Below are 15,012 nucleotides of genomic sequence, written 5' to 3'. Positions count from 1 at the left end.
GCTAATCTGCCATCTCTGTCTCTAACAGCTTTAAGTTAGCACTTAAGAAATAAAAGGACCTTATTTAGAATAATCCTAATGCCCAACCAAAAGCTGCAATCTGTTCTCTAGAAGAAGTGGTTCCTAATTCACATGACTCCTGATGCAGGCACCATATCAGAATCCTTACTTCTGCCCTGGAGATCACAGTTAGCTGTGTATTTACAGAGTGCCCTACTTGTAAAAGCAAGGTAGTCTAATGGACTGGCATGCCTGTTATAACATTACTGCAAGAGCTATTGTATTATGTGAACGTTGCTTCCACAAATGCAGAAGAAAGGGCACACCTTTTGGCAGGAACCCCAATGTTTTTTAAATCAGCTAATTGTGACATCTTAGAGGCCCGTCGCTATTGACCAAATTTGCCATGCCTATCACTTATATGGTGTTCTATCCCAGCAGTGATGCTCTGGTGAAGATAGTTGGATGCATTTGCTGAAACATTATACAGTAGAATGACATGTCTTGATAAAGGTTTATTTGAATAGCTTTTGCTTCAAGCGGAGCAAAGGAAAGGTGCAGAAGCATAATATTGTTGGTGTATTGTTACATATCAACTTCTGCTGCAGGATTAAGATAAATAGGGTGAAAGTGCTTCTCTTCTCAAGGAAAGAGAAAATAATAGAGAAAACCATGATATAAATTCAAAGTACGTATTTATTCTAACAGAAAGTGAAGCTGACAGCAGACAGGTGAACTCAAATCTATGGAGACTGCTTTAAATAAAACAAATGAGGCTTTGCTTCATAAACAAGTTGATTCAGCTACCTAAGTCCCTACAGAGAGCTTTGCTGCCTTTGTTTTATCATCAGGGGACAGTGAAAACATCTCTCCAATTTGAATCCATTATTAAAACAATACATATATACCTGGTACATGTATCTTTTCTTGACTTAGTGATGTCGTACAATCTGCATAAGTGAGGGCACATATCATATACTTAATATAAAACAAAATGTCAAAGACCTGTTAACTTCTGTAACTTCAGGTTATCTAACTGTCACAAGGTCTGGAAAATGTTTTCACACATTATAACATACTTCACATACAAGGTCACTCTATGATATTGTCCCTACCTCTATACCATATAAGTTTACAGTGTTCTACCATACACCATCAAGCCAAACGATGTTCTACAGGAATGATATATAGAGGGGAGAGGGATATTAATGCAATAAAATACTGTTGGTGAAAGAGACAAGCTTTTGAGCTGCACAGAACTCTTCTTTCAGGTCATTTTCTGTGTAATTTGAAAGTTTGTCTCTTTCATCAACAAAATTTGGTGCAATAACAGACATTACCTCACTCAACTTGCCTGCACCCACCTTGTCACCTACAACATTGCAAATTTAATGCTAACATTTTAGTGAATGAGTGTTGCCCCTGTATAATTTGTGACAGAAATTGGTCCAATGAATCTAACTGGAAACTGTTGAAAAAATGTTATTTATTTTATTGCAAGTGAAGCTCACTTGATCTGGGTAACATGAATGGGTCTTCTGGGATAGTGGTGATAGTTTTGATGATGGTTTTGGTGATAGCTTTGCCCTTGACTTCAATGGGCTAGGATTTCACACAAAGACTTTGAAACGATCAGCAAATTCTGGAGTCCATTAAAGCTAGTTTGTACTGTGTGTGGCAGGAGAACTCTGCTGGCATACAGCTGGTGGAGGTTTCTCATCACCTTCTAACCCAGCCATCCCATCTCCTCCAGCATAAGTGAAATGAGAAGAGAATGTGGCTGGGGCAGGGTGTGTACGGCGCAGGGAGAAGAGAGGGTGACACAGAAGCAGGGACACACTCTATTTTGCAATGTGTGGCTCTGAATTAAGGAGGCACTCAAGGCATATATATTATCATTTAAAAATACCTTCATAAGTATACTTAATGGATGATTAATATAATTTGCTGTTTTAATGTATTATTGTAGGATAAATTATAATGAACAGAAAAGATGCATCACATAGATTTTTATAATAAAATAATGGACAAAACAGACAAAATTACATTTCTAAAAAAAAGTTATTAAAAAGCAGTTTATAGAAATCTCTTGTAAATTCTTAAATGATTTTACTGTATTATGTTAGGAGCCCAGTGGTTTATGGGCATGAGGCATCTTAAATGCACATATTATTACAGAGCCAATCCTGCAAATGCTTTGGGTAGCTTTATATGGGTGAGTAGCCCCTCATTCATTATATAATAAATTAGGCTTTATTATTATTTTTAAATGGCTGGAAGCTGAAGCTAAATAAATTCAGTCTAGAAATACTTCCACTGGAACAACTTATGAAGGGATGTGGTACATTCTCCAACCCTTGAAATATTTAAATTAAGGCTGGATGCCTTTCTAAAAGATGCGCTCTGACTCAGCCAAATTATCGTCTTGATGCCAGAATTAGTGGATGAAATTCTGTGGCCTGTGTTAAACTGGAGATCAGAGCAGATGATCATAAATGGTCCCTTCTAGCCTTAAAATCAATGAATCTGTAAATCTATCAGAAGTTGGTATAATCAATTAACATGTTACCCAAATATCAAAAAGTAATCAGGAATTTTATGGATTTATGAATATCAAAAAGTAATCAGGAATTAATGAATCACATGCTTCATGTTTAAATAAATGTGTTGGATTAATATTTTATAGGCCCCAAATCCAGCAGTCGTTCATATTAACAGGAATTTTGCCATTGTCTGAATGGGAGCAGGATTGGATTCCTATCTGTTTTGTCTGTAGTCAATCAAACATGCTTGAAGAGTTGAGCTATTTAAAATTTCTGGATGATTCACTTCATTTTCGATGGCTCCTCAGGTCTGATGTTCCAAGGCAACTATATTCTTTCCTCATTTCCCTTAAAGCTATTGTAAAATTTGATTAGAATGTAATTTTGGGGTCTTTTTTATACTTTTAAAATCTTTCCTTTGGGAACAACCATACAAAAGTTCATCAAACAATATGCCTTGCTCAGAGCAATGAAATAATTTTAAATAAAAGGCAACATATGGCAACATATTAAATAACTTTAATAAGTGATTGAAATTGTTAAATGAATTACAAAGGCTAGCTAAATGAAATTTACAAGGAGACAGTTAGCCCTGCTAAAGAAACATATTCCTGTCTTTTATCAGTAGGATTTAGTGACTTAAGGAGGAGAAACACGTGACAGGAGCAAATGAACTCTCACGAAGCAATGTCGTGTTGCCATCCACACAGCCTCAGCAATAAAGACTCAGGAAAGAGAAATAGAGACAATTCTGCTTATGTAGCATATATTTTTCTCTAAGTAGAAGGGTTTTCAAAGACTTCTATGAAATGGCAACAGTTCTCTAATGGATACATTTTTAAAAAGGCTGTCAGTTGAAATGGGAATGATATTCCAGATATCATCTGTCTGGTTCTCAAAGCAGAGCATAAAGCATAACCTAGTATATAAATGTCACAATGAAACAACTGATGCTAATTTTCCAGTTATAAATGAGTGTGACTGTATTGCTTTTGCATTCCCTGTTGACTACTATCCAAAAGACATCTTAATGCAGTTGAAGCAACTATTTTCTCTCTCGCTGTTATGCCAACTAGGATTTTAACTCTTTAGAACTGATAATCTTGCAAGGAAGTCAAGAAACTAAAGAATGCCTGTCAGTAGTGATAGATGCAAAGTATTGTACAGGAGCTTAAGTAGTTTTGAGTTAGCAAATCTAAAAAAGCCTGGATTGTTTAAATGAGTCTTAGTGTAAGCTAAGCATTCCAGTGCATTCTGCATGGATCTGTGCAGTCATTCAGAGTAAACCATTTTTCCCTGTTCACAAATTCTCAGTTATTCATAATTGTTCACTTTGTATGACTGCACTCCAGCCAATGGGTTGTTCACAAACTATTAGTTTTGACTATGTCCTCAACTATTTCTCCTTGTATTCATTATCTATGATGTGTGATTGGTTGCCTAAGTAACATGATATTGTTTCTGTCATCTAATTGGATTATTGAAGTTTTATAAAGTATGTGAGCACTTCTGTCAGGAATAGCATAGAGTAAATACTCCCATTTGCATGTTAATATCTGTGTTCACATGAGAGTCTCTGCATCTGCATGAAATACAATCATTCCCCAAATGTGTGTGAACAAAATCCTGCTTGCACCAATGGTCTCGTGACAGTGAATGTGGCTAAACCAAACAGCTATTCGGGAGCTGAACTCAGACTTGTTTTGTGGTATTTGTCCAGCTCTATGGAACTATGAAGAAAAGAGGAAAAAGTTGGATAGCAAGTCTTCAGGAAGGTTAATTCTGCTGTTCTTTGACAACTATAGAAAACATGTGACTCAAAATCATTCTTCTGCCACCAAATTGTACAAGGTTAATTTGTCTAGTATATCAATGCCTGATCCACAACTGCATACATAGCTAAAAAACAATTACAATTAAATAATCATTCACATTGCTCATACTGACACGAAGGGAACTATTAACCCTTCAAGCACCATCCTGTGCACTTGCGAAATGAAGCTTGTTATACAGCAAATCAGAGACTCTTTAGCACTATGCTTTTGTCAAGATCTTGAAGGCATTAGGCAATGATCTCATATATTTGGAACCCCTTTGGTAGTATGACTCCTGAACTTCTGAGTGATGAATAGCAGAACCATGCTTCAGTGAACCATAATACAGCAACCACTGGCAACCAAAATATGCAATAACTGTTCTCAAAAGGTGGTGGCATGATGATGAACATAGTCATTCTGTTTGAGACTTGAGGGGATGCAAAATATGATCAACGAGATCTGATATGGTACAGAAAACTGAGAGACTGAACACTAAGTAGTTTTTATGAATCTGAATCATGCCTGGAGCTTCTGAATGATACTGCTGGAAAGTAAATGGAAATGACGTAGAGAAATGCTCCTCTGATCCCTGCAAAGAAAAGATTCCAACTGAGTTCAGAGGGAGACTTTCCTGAGCAAAGGTTGCAAGACACAGCAGTTTGAGTTCTTTTATTCAAGATAACATGCTTTTGATAATAATCCTCATACTCTGCTTTTATTATTATGACCCTTTGATAAAATAATGAATAAATCATTTATACAAAGCCACAAATGTACTCTGCACATTATGGGCTAAAATCTGCTCTCATCAGACCAGTATAAATCCCTACCACCACTGACCCCATTTTCTTTTTATTACCACTTGGCTTCTTTCTCATTCTAGCTCTTGTTATGCACATGCAGAAGCTTTACGATAAGAATATTATGGGCTAGATAATGGCTTTAAGCCACTATCCTCATTATGGGGGGTTGGAGAAATGAGAAGGGACTGCGCACCAGCAGCAACTCCTAAGGTACAACGTCGCCAGGAGCTCTGGAAGAGCATGTACAACAGCAGCATCTGCTAGAGCACTTAACATCCACTGTGCACTTTCTGCTCCCCAGCCCATTTTTCCTTTCCCCTCCGCAGGATTTCTAGTGTGGCTGTTGGCACTAGATTCCTGAGGCTTTTGAGCACCTGAAGCAAAAGGATTAAGATTGTGCCTAATCCTCTGCAGGGGTGCAAGAAGGATGAGGAAAGGCTCAGTGTGCCTCCCCCTCCAACCTCCCTTTTGGGCCTGATCCAAAGGTTATTGAAATCCATGGAAAGACTCTAAATGATTTCAGTGGGCTTTGGATCAGGCCCTTTGTACACCCACATCTTTGCTGCTATTAAAATAAATGTGTATACTCAATATATAAATACATACACACACACACAAGCTTAAGAGTGCACTAAGAATTTCCTAAACTGCTTTGGAATTTACTGATGTGACATAAGCACTTTCCTTTATGATCATCTCACAGTAGTGTTATAGGATTATTTACTGAAAACAGTATAAAACATTCCATGTCTCTGTTTCTAACTTCAGTGAGATACGGGCCTTTGCGGTTATTTGACAAAGTTACTGCAGGCCATGTCTTTAAAGGTATTTAGGCACTTAAATATGCAGATGCATGTCTAGTGGGAATTTCACCATGGAGCTCAATGGGGCATAAACACTTTTGAAAAGCCCACTTGGTACCTATCTGCATCTTTAGGTGCCTAAATACCTTTGAAAATCTAGCCCTGCCCATTCTGTAATTAATTATGATCTGTTAAAAGCATCAGTGCAACAACATATTAGAACCTCAAATTCTTGACCAGAAAAAAAATGTTCTTAGCAATTGTCAAGTGGTGACTTAAAACCCCAAATTTCCCATATGCCCCACTTGGTTGATGCTGACTTCCTTATGGGGAAAAGCTCTCATTGACATAACTTCTCAAGTAAGAACCATTGGGTTTAGCAGTCAAGGGAAAATTCTGCTCCCTTCCCCACTAACAATAAAGATCCCACTAAAAGTAGCTCAGTTCAGCTGAATGGCAGAGCAGAGAGGTTGGGGGACTCTGCAGAGGAGATCAGCATTGCAGAGATCAGCTCCCAGCAGGACACATAAGGAGGTTTCAGAATGGGGCCAGTGGATCAGCTGCCTCATGGATCCATCAATTATTGTCCCCTTCACAGAGTGCTAGCTTTATGGAGGCTTCTCTAGCCCTGATGATAAAGAAAAAGCTTCACCTTTCCTTCACTGCCTCAATGGGAAGATTCTCCTCATCCAGCTCTTGAGAAGTGAGACAGGATTTTGCTCTTACTGAACAGTGTAAGAATGTTTTCCAGGGCCATCAACCAGGCCCACAGGTTACCTACAAACCTAGCAAAGTATATAGCCACTGCTAGTTATTGCAGACAAAACCACTGCTAACTCTAGAGTTCAGATCCAAGGAACAGGTTTATTTCAGCATAGGTACAAAGAACCACACCCCAATGATCTGTTGAGGGTGACCCTCCATTGATCTGGCTGAGTATATACACACAAGGTTGTACACAGTCAAGGCTCTACACAAATAAAGGTGAAGACTTACGTCTCAGTGCACTCTTTTATACCAAAGATGACACACTACTTCTATCAATACCTCTCCCTCCTGATTCATTACACAATAAGAACTAATTATGTATTATGAGCAAATATAAGATTCTGCATTACACCCTAAATTATATAACTTATTAGCAATAACAAAACTCTCAATCTTAATATTTGACAGTGACTTTTGGGACTTCGGAAATTTTCTTTGTTTACCCTAGTTGTAATTGTCTGGATTATCGTAGCCTCTCATTATTACTTCATTCTTGGAATGTCATACTCAAAGCAAGGACATTCGAAGAAGTGAAATAACAGGATATTAAGTAAACCAAAAAGGTTGTTTTGCACTCTTTACCAAAAAAAGATTATTCAAACATCTGATGAACCAAACTAAACAAGGCCTACATTTATAGTGATTGTGCACTTGCTGATATCCCATATTAGCTAGTGAAATATATATGAGCCATTACATACATGATTAAATACACTGAGGCCCTTACTATTTTATGTGAGGTAAATTCACCTAATAGTTGTCCCACCTCCTAACAAGCATGAGTCAGGGTCTGCTGCTACTCCCACTGAAGTTAGAGACAGTTTTGCAGTTCACTTACTTTATCCTGCTTGCATTTATTTAACTGGTATAGGATCTCTTCTACAATGGAAACCTATACCTGGAAAAGTTACCTTCACTGCCAAACTTCAGCGAATTGCAGCAGAATAACTCATCACTCTGATACATATGTAGAGCAACATTACTGTTGTTATTTTATTAATCGTTTCTATTGCAGTAATGCCCAAAGGCCCCAGTCAGGATTGAGGCCCCATTATTGTGGGTGCTGTACAAAGACAGTACTCTTCAGTTCTTCCTATTAAACTCCTACAAACAACTTTCTTTCAGGGTTTCTTTGTGTTTAATTGGTGTCACCCTTGAGTTTAAAAGGCACTGATAAATCTGCCCACAGTGCAAAATTTGATGCTTTCTATCAATTTTATTTAATGCCCCCTCAATGCTGCAGTCTGTCTTTATCCCATGCTTATTACTTGCTTATGTTAGTAAAATTGAGCTGTGTAAACTGAGTGTATTTGAACTCTAATCTGCAAAGAGAGTATGTTATTTATATCTTCTTGACACATTGATCTGCACATTTGAGGGTAGGTTTTAGCAGGCAAACATTATCTCTCAATCCACTTATAATGAACAATGAATGTGTGTTCACTAACCTCTTTCCTTGATACAAGTACCAGTTGGAAACTCTGTTGGATTAGTAAAAGCAATTCACAAAAGCTTTGCTGTTGTCACACAGGACGGTTTGTAACTTTGGAGCCAGACTGGTGACAAGAAGAAATCGGGGTTAAAGGCAAAAAGGACCGAGGAGTCAATGCTGTCCTTACTTGCATCAGGGCAACTCCCACTAATATCAGTGGGAGTTCCATTTGTGTAAATGAGGGCAAAATTGGGGCCATTGTTGTTCAGACCTAATCACCAGGGTCTTCGCTGGTTTGATTAGATGATCACATAATTAACGAGGCAAATTCTAATTTTTCCTTCTGCAGCTTTTTGGAGCTAACTCAAGGAAACCAGAATTACCAAAACATAGAAAAAAGAAATAGATTATATGGGCCAAATTCTGGCTGGTGCTGCACACAGGTGCTGCATATTTTTGGCATGCAAGTGCCTGATCCAGAGTCTGGGGAAGTAAATGGAAAGGCTTCCACTGATTTCAGTGGGCTTTGGATCAGGCCCTATGTGAGCAAGGCAAAAGATTATCATCACTTTTCTGGCCACACCAGAGTGTTGCAGGGAGGCTTTTCCACAGGACAGGGGGCTTGCATTATAGGACATAACCTTCTGGTGCTCTTGTTAAGTGTTGGTGTTTCTCGTCCTTTGTGCAAATTCACTAACATACCAGTGTCGTCAACTAAGCACTGGATGTTGCCTTACCAACCTCCCAGTGAAAGTAGCAATGATTATAGTCCCTCAAATCGCCTTTTTCAGAACCAAAAAAGAACTTTTGGGCCAGTCCTCCAAATATACCAACTTAATGTAGAACAGATGTTCAGGGAAAAAGCAGATTACTTCTCGAGGACCCTTAAAGACCATCACATTGACAGCATGGCCCTTCAAGAAACATACGCAAAAGAAGAAGACAAAGCTGCCAGACATTAAATCTATGGCTACACCAAAATTGCTGTTGTCAATCATCCAAAACATGGGCTAGCAGTGTACAGGTGGAATGGATTAGAAGATGTGGAAGTTTTGGAAGAATCATTAGAGAGATCAGCACAGTTAGAATCAGGGACATCAGTAGAGTAAACATATACAAACCACTCAACATCATGTGGCATGATCTCATCTTCCCTTCCCTTCCTCATCCGGCCATTTACATTAGTGACTTTAACAACCATCACAAAGACTAGAGATACTACTCAAATGACATAGCCGGAGATCACAGAATGGGCCTCCCTCAGAGACCTCCATCTGCTCTATGATCCGAAGCAATCCGGATCTTTTCAGTCTGTGACGTGGACAACGGATCACAATCCTGATCTGTGTTTTGTGACCCGTGACAGCACAGATATCCCATTGGCATAACAAGAACCATCCTGAATCACTTCCTGCATAGCCAACATCACCCAATTATCCTCCAGATGGGCCTGGAGGTGCTTCTTCTGCAGTCAGAGCCAACACAGTGTTGGAATTTCCGCAAGGCTGACTGGCCCACCTACACTTCGGAAACAGAACATTGGATCTCACGGCTTAAACCAATACCTAAAAGTTTGTGCCATTTTGTAAACATTCTAAAATCAACCGCTAAGAAGTACATCCCACATGGTCACCTCAAGGCCTTCATCCCCTGCTGGACAAAAGAATCCATGTCCCTTCTGAGAGAATATGAAAGTGACCCTGATAAAGCCACTGTGCTGCTTGAGTCCTGGAATTTGGCACGCCTGGAAAGGTGGAAAGAGACTGTTGAAAGCCTTGATTTCACCCATTCGAGCAGCAAGGCATAGGCTCTTTTGCAGCAAATTGGAGGATCCAAGCCAGTCACGAGGTGCTTGGCAAATGTGACTGCAAATGCTGTCACCTCTCATCTTCTTTCTACCTGCAAGATGCTGGCAGACAAGATTACATGCCAAGAGGTCCACCGGGAATTCCGCACAAACATTCTCCAATGCCCGGAGGACTCTCCACTCTCTGCTCCATGCTCTGTTGAGGAAATCAATACTGCCCTGTTGGAAATCAAAAGCCAGAAAGCTGCAGGGATTGATGGCATTCCTCCAGAGTTTCTTAAGAACCTGGGAAGATGGGAATGGCTGGCAGCGTTTGTTACCGCCGTGCATAAAATCGGAGAAGTGCCAATAAGCTGGCGACAGGCAACAGTGGTTGCCCTACTGAAGCATGTGAAATTCCCAGAGGATGCAGCCAGCTACCAACTCACCTGTCTCCTTTCAACCACCAGCAAGCTCATGGAATGGATGCTGCTCCACCGTCTAGCTGATATTATCGACGACATCCTCCCAGCGGAGCACGCAGGATTTCGCCCAAAGAGGAACTGCTGTGACCAAGTAGCTTCACTCATTGGCCACATTGTGGCAGGATTCCAATACAAGTTGAGACAGAGATGGCCTTTGTTGATTTGTCCTTGGCATATGACACTGTCTGGAGACAGGGCCTCCTCCTCCTCCAGATCTCCCACATCAGTCACTGCTGGTGAACAATCCGTCTCTTGGCAGCGATGATCAGGGACTGCCGCTTTAAGCTACACCTTAATGGCCATAACAGCAGACCAAGAGCTCTTAATTCAGGCATCCCTCAGGGCTCCATCCTGGTCCCGATACTTTTTAACCTGTACACCATGGATATACCAACAAAGGAGTCGAGGAAATTTATGTATGTGGATGACATTGCCCTAGCTGCTCAGCACACAAGTCTCCATACCATGCGCTGCACCTTAACCTGAGATTTTAGCACAGTGGCTGATTATTTCCAGCACTGGAAACTTAGGCCTAACCTGAAGAAAACCATGATGACTGCTTTCCATCTGAACAATAAAATGGCTAATACCAAACTCGATATGCAGTTCTGCAGTGAGTGTGTCAGCCATAAGGCTAACCTAAAGTATCTCAGCATTACACTGGACCGGAGTTAGACCTTCTGATAACAACTTGAGAACACCTGTGATAAGATTAGGTCTCGTGTTGTTCTTATTAAGGAACTGGCCGGAACATCATGGGGCTCCAGTCTACGGACTCTGTGAACCACAATTGCCTGGGTACATTCTGCAGTTGAACATTGTGCGCCAGTGTGGTCTCACAGTAGTCACACTATACTCCTTGATACTCAGCTCAATGATGCCATGTGCATAGTGTCAGGGATACTCAAATTGACCCCAGTCGACTGGCTCCCAGTCCTATCACACATTCAGCTTCCACAGATTAGAAAAGCTGCCCAAACATCTCGCTTTCTTAACCATGTCAATGCAAACATGAGGATCCTGTTGCACGATGACCTGCAGAACCTGCCAAAGACAAAATTAAAATCCCTCAACCCTCTATGGAACTGCATCAAGACCCTTACATTCAATTTTGATGCTGAGGCTCAATGGAGAGCCACATGGAGTATTTTGACCACTCAAAACAAACAGCTTGTTGTTGACCCTGCTAAGGAATCACCGGGTTTTGGTTTATGTCAGAAAGACTCGTGCAGATTGAATCGCATCAGGACATCTCATGGGAGGTGTGCACAAACCCTCTTTAAATGGAAAATGAACAAACAGCTGTATGTGACTGTGGCCACCATTCACAAACAAAAGAACACATCATATCTGAGTGCCCCCTTCATTCTTTCGCCAGAGGCCTGAAGGACATTCACCAGCTCACTGCTGTGGCAGTGTGTTGGCTATCAAATTTAGGTATAAATTTGTAAGTGTTGCTACCTACCCAAGTCATATGGAAGAAGAAGAAGACCTACTGATCAGGGGACATAGTCCACCTACTGATGTAAATACATCTTTGAGCTGGCAATGACTTATATGCAAACCCCTTAAACAGACTGGCCCAGCTCTTAGCAGGAATCAATTATATGAGGATGTTGGTCTTGGCCAAGATACAGGCAAATATTAATGCTGCTTTTATGTGCACCTATTTGGGAGTCCATTATGCCCATTTCCAAGTACCAGTCAGAATTTGGACTGCTAGTGTTTTCTTAGTATTGGATAATTGTACTTTACTCAACATCTGTTACTTAGATCACAACAATAAACAACATGATGACAGGTATTTCACTCCACTGCAATAGCAACATGCCTAACTATGTTACAGAGTGGCTGAAATTGAATGCCCTGGGTAACTCTTTCTTTTTCATTAGCCAACCAGGTTAAATGTCTTTAAATATCTAGGGGAACTGGAGTGGTTGTCTACAAGTCTGAGTTAATGACACAGAATTTTCACTAGCATAATCTGGCTTTATAATGATATTGGTATTGATTAGAAACTCATGGCTGGTATTTTATATAGTAATTGAATAATATAATGCAAAGAAATTAGAATTCTTCATATAGCTGTATTTATGTTCCTAATCCATATTGGGTCTGGATGCCTTTTAGTGGACTGATATAAAGTCAGAAATAGCAAGTTTTCAGAAGACTAGATCTGTTTACAAAGAGGATAATGTAAACATAAGTTTGTACAGAGGCCCCAGGTTTAACATGGTGAACTGCAGTGACTGGAGTGGAGTGCTCCCCAGCCTGGGGAAAAACTAGCCCAAGGGGGGTTATGAATGAGAGAAGAGCTGCATGGCTCTGAATCCAAACTATAAACATGATCTAATGGCCATAAAGATGCAGGTGGTTCCTTGAAAAACACTTTCTCCCCCATTCTCCCATTCTGGCCTGTAATTCAGATTTAGCTCATGTTTATTGGGCTGTAAATTCAGATAGCAGCAAGTTCACTGGTCCAGACTTTGCTTCTTTCCACATGTGCCCCGAGCTCCACTATGGAACATTGGTGGCACCACATGGCAAGGCCACCTATGGATGACTCTCATCCACCCTGAGCAGCACGTAGCAATGAGAGCGGTGAGCTGGCAGCTCTGCTAGGGGGCAGAAAAAATGAAATCAGAGGTTGGGGGTGAAGGCAAAAAATTAGAGGAAAATCATACAATAAATTAGACTAGGAAGAGAAAAAGATAGAGAAGGACAAGGGGAGAGAAAACAGGCAATGGCACCTGATCTAGGTTGTGGCTCAAGGGGACACACAGGGTTTAGGGGAATAAGATTGGGACTTAAATCCACCAGTTCAACACAATAAAGAATTGGAAGCCACTGCTATAATGTTAACATGCTCCATTAATTATGCAAAGCTTCTGTTGTTCATCTAAAGAAAATCATATGTGGTATAAAGAGATAAACATTACTCTCCAGATGAGACTAGTGTTGTACAATGTAAATTTGGGCTTTCCATTCTCAGGGTTAGGTAATTTGACAAAGATGAGTCTTCCAGCCTGTGCAGTACATTTCAACTGCTTAATATTTTTTGGAATCTTACTTAATTTGTCTCTATGCAAGTAAACTGATGTAACGGTGAACTAGAATTTCAAGTCTTTCGGAAGAACAAAGCTGTAAAATATTACAGTTCTCACCAGGACTTGTATCAGTGTAGCAGGATTTGCTGAATATGGTCTTTATGAACTTTGGGCATTTTGGTTTGGTTAATAACATTACTGGACAATCATGAAAATTTGTGACTACAGAAAGCAACCTCTTAATATACATTTTACGCCACCTAATCTGGAAGGCATCTACTCTAGTCTGTTTTGTTAGGTAAACTGATTCCAAAATGGAACATGCAGACTTGTGTCCTGTGGTATAATCAACTGGTAGAGACTCCTCAACTTGGTAGGAATAGAAAATAACGTAACATTTCTATCATTTTTAGTTTACTGTTACAAAAATGTATTGGATTAAATTCAGTCACATCTGTTTTACATATTGTCACATAACATGGACTTTCAGCAATCTTAGTTTATTTGGAAACAATATTTTCCCAGTTTAGTCAATGTCTTGCAGGGCTGAATATTCTTAAGTGGCCTCTAAAACTGTGGGTATGACATTCTGTGTATAAGCTTTTGGGCATGCAAAACCTCAGACATGTTAGCACAAGTAGCATTTGTGCATGGAATTTTGGTAGCTAAGTGTCTGACAACAAGATCTGTGAATGCAAATGCAAGCTGCACTCATGTATCAGAGCTTTGCATATTAAAAGCGCAAGGCTTTAATCTGCAAAAGTCTAAGCATGTGAGTAACTTCACTCACATGAACTGTCCCATTGAAATTGCTACTTAAGTCTTTGCAGGACTGAACTTTTTGTTGTGGATCATTATGCCCATAGCCTTAGTGACTGGGTTGTTCTGAACATGTGACCATTAAAACTTAATCTTATCTATGTATAAAAGGAATACTGCCATTCCCAAATCTAGTCAGTTTCAGAAACTGTAAGTATAACCCAGGTCTCCTCACTAGCTGTCTTGTGTCCTGGCCACCAGCCTCACTAGTTATTAAAATGGTTGGTAAAAAAGAGATTTAGATAGAAGTGTGATTGTTTTTTACAGTAAACAATGCCCCTTTCATGAAAACTGTTTATTGCAATTAAATCAAGTTATTGTTTTTTAAAATGTAATGGTAGGTTAGAGGATGGTTTTGTTTGTTTCTCTTTGTTTTTGAATGTCAGTGATCCCTAAAAAGATGGCCGGCTCCTTGTTTGCATTGAACTCCTCTTCATTCACAATACTTCAATTACCATCAGCGAAAATGTGCTGGAACTTTGTGATAAAATCATGGGATTCACTGAGCTTTCGCAGGATTCTTTGCAAGTTTTCCCTAAAGTTACTTAGCTTTTTTGAGGAGCAATTTACAGATTCTGTATTGCAGATACCTACAATTTGCACACGTTAAGCACTTATCTTAGCCAATGGCATGTTATCACCTACTTCCCTTAAATGGAATGGGAGGGTAATGTGCCTCTTTCAATGGAAATGAGCTCATTTTTAACTT

At 39.8% G+C, this 15,012-nt stretch overlaps 1 protein-coding gene across 1 annotated transcript in view; it reads right to left on the bottom strand.

The window, feature by feature from the left end:
• The window catches only part of PEX5L (peroxisomal biogenesis factor 5 like), a 144,910-nt gene that overhangs the window by 124,613 nt on the left and 5,285 nt on the right, over nt 1-15,012 (bottom strand). The window lies entirely within an intron of this gene.

The sequence above is a fragment of the Emydura macquarii genome, unplaced genomic scaffold (assembly GCF_026122565.2).
Source record: "Emydura macquarii macquarii isolate MOO-44397 ecotype Brisbane River unplaced genomic scaffold, CSIRO-AGI_Emac_v2 contig_3603, whole genome shotgun sequence".
In the NCBI taxonomy this organism is placed as follows: Eukaryota; Metazoa; Chordata; order Testudines; family Chelidae; genus Emydura; species Emydura macquarii.
This window is presented reverse-complemented; position numbering and strand designations above follow the sequence as displayed.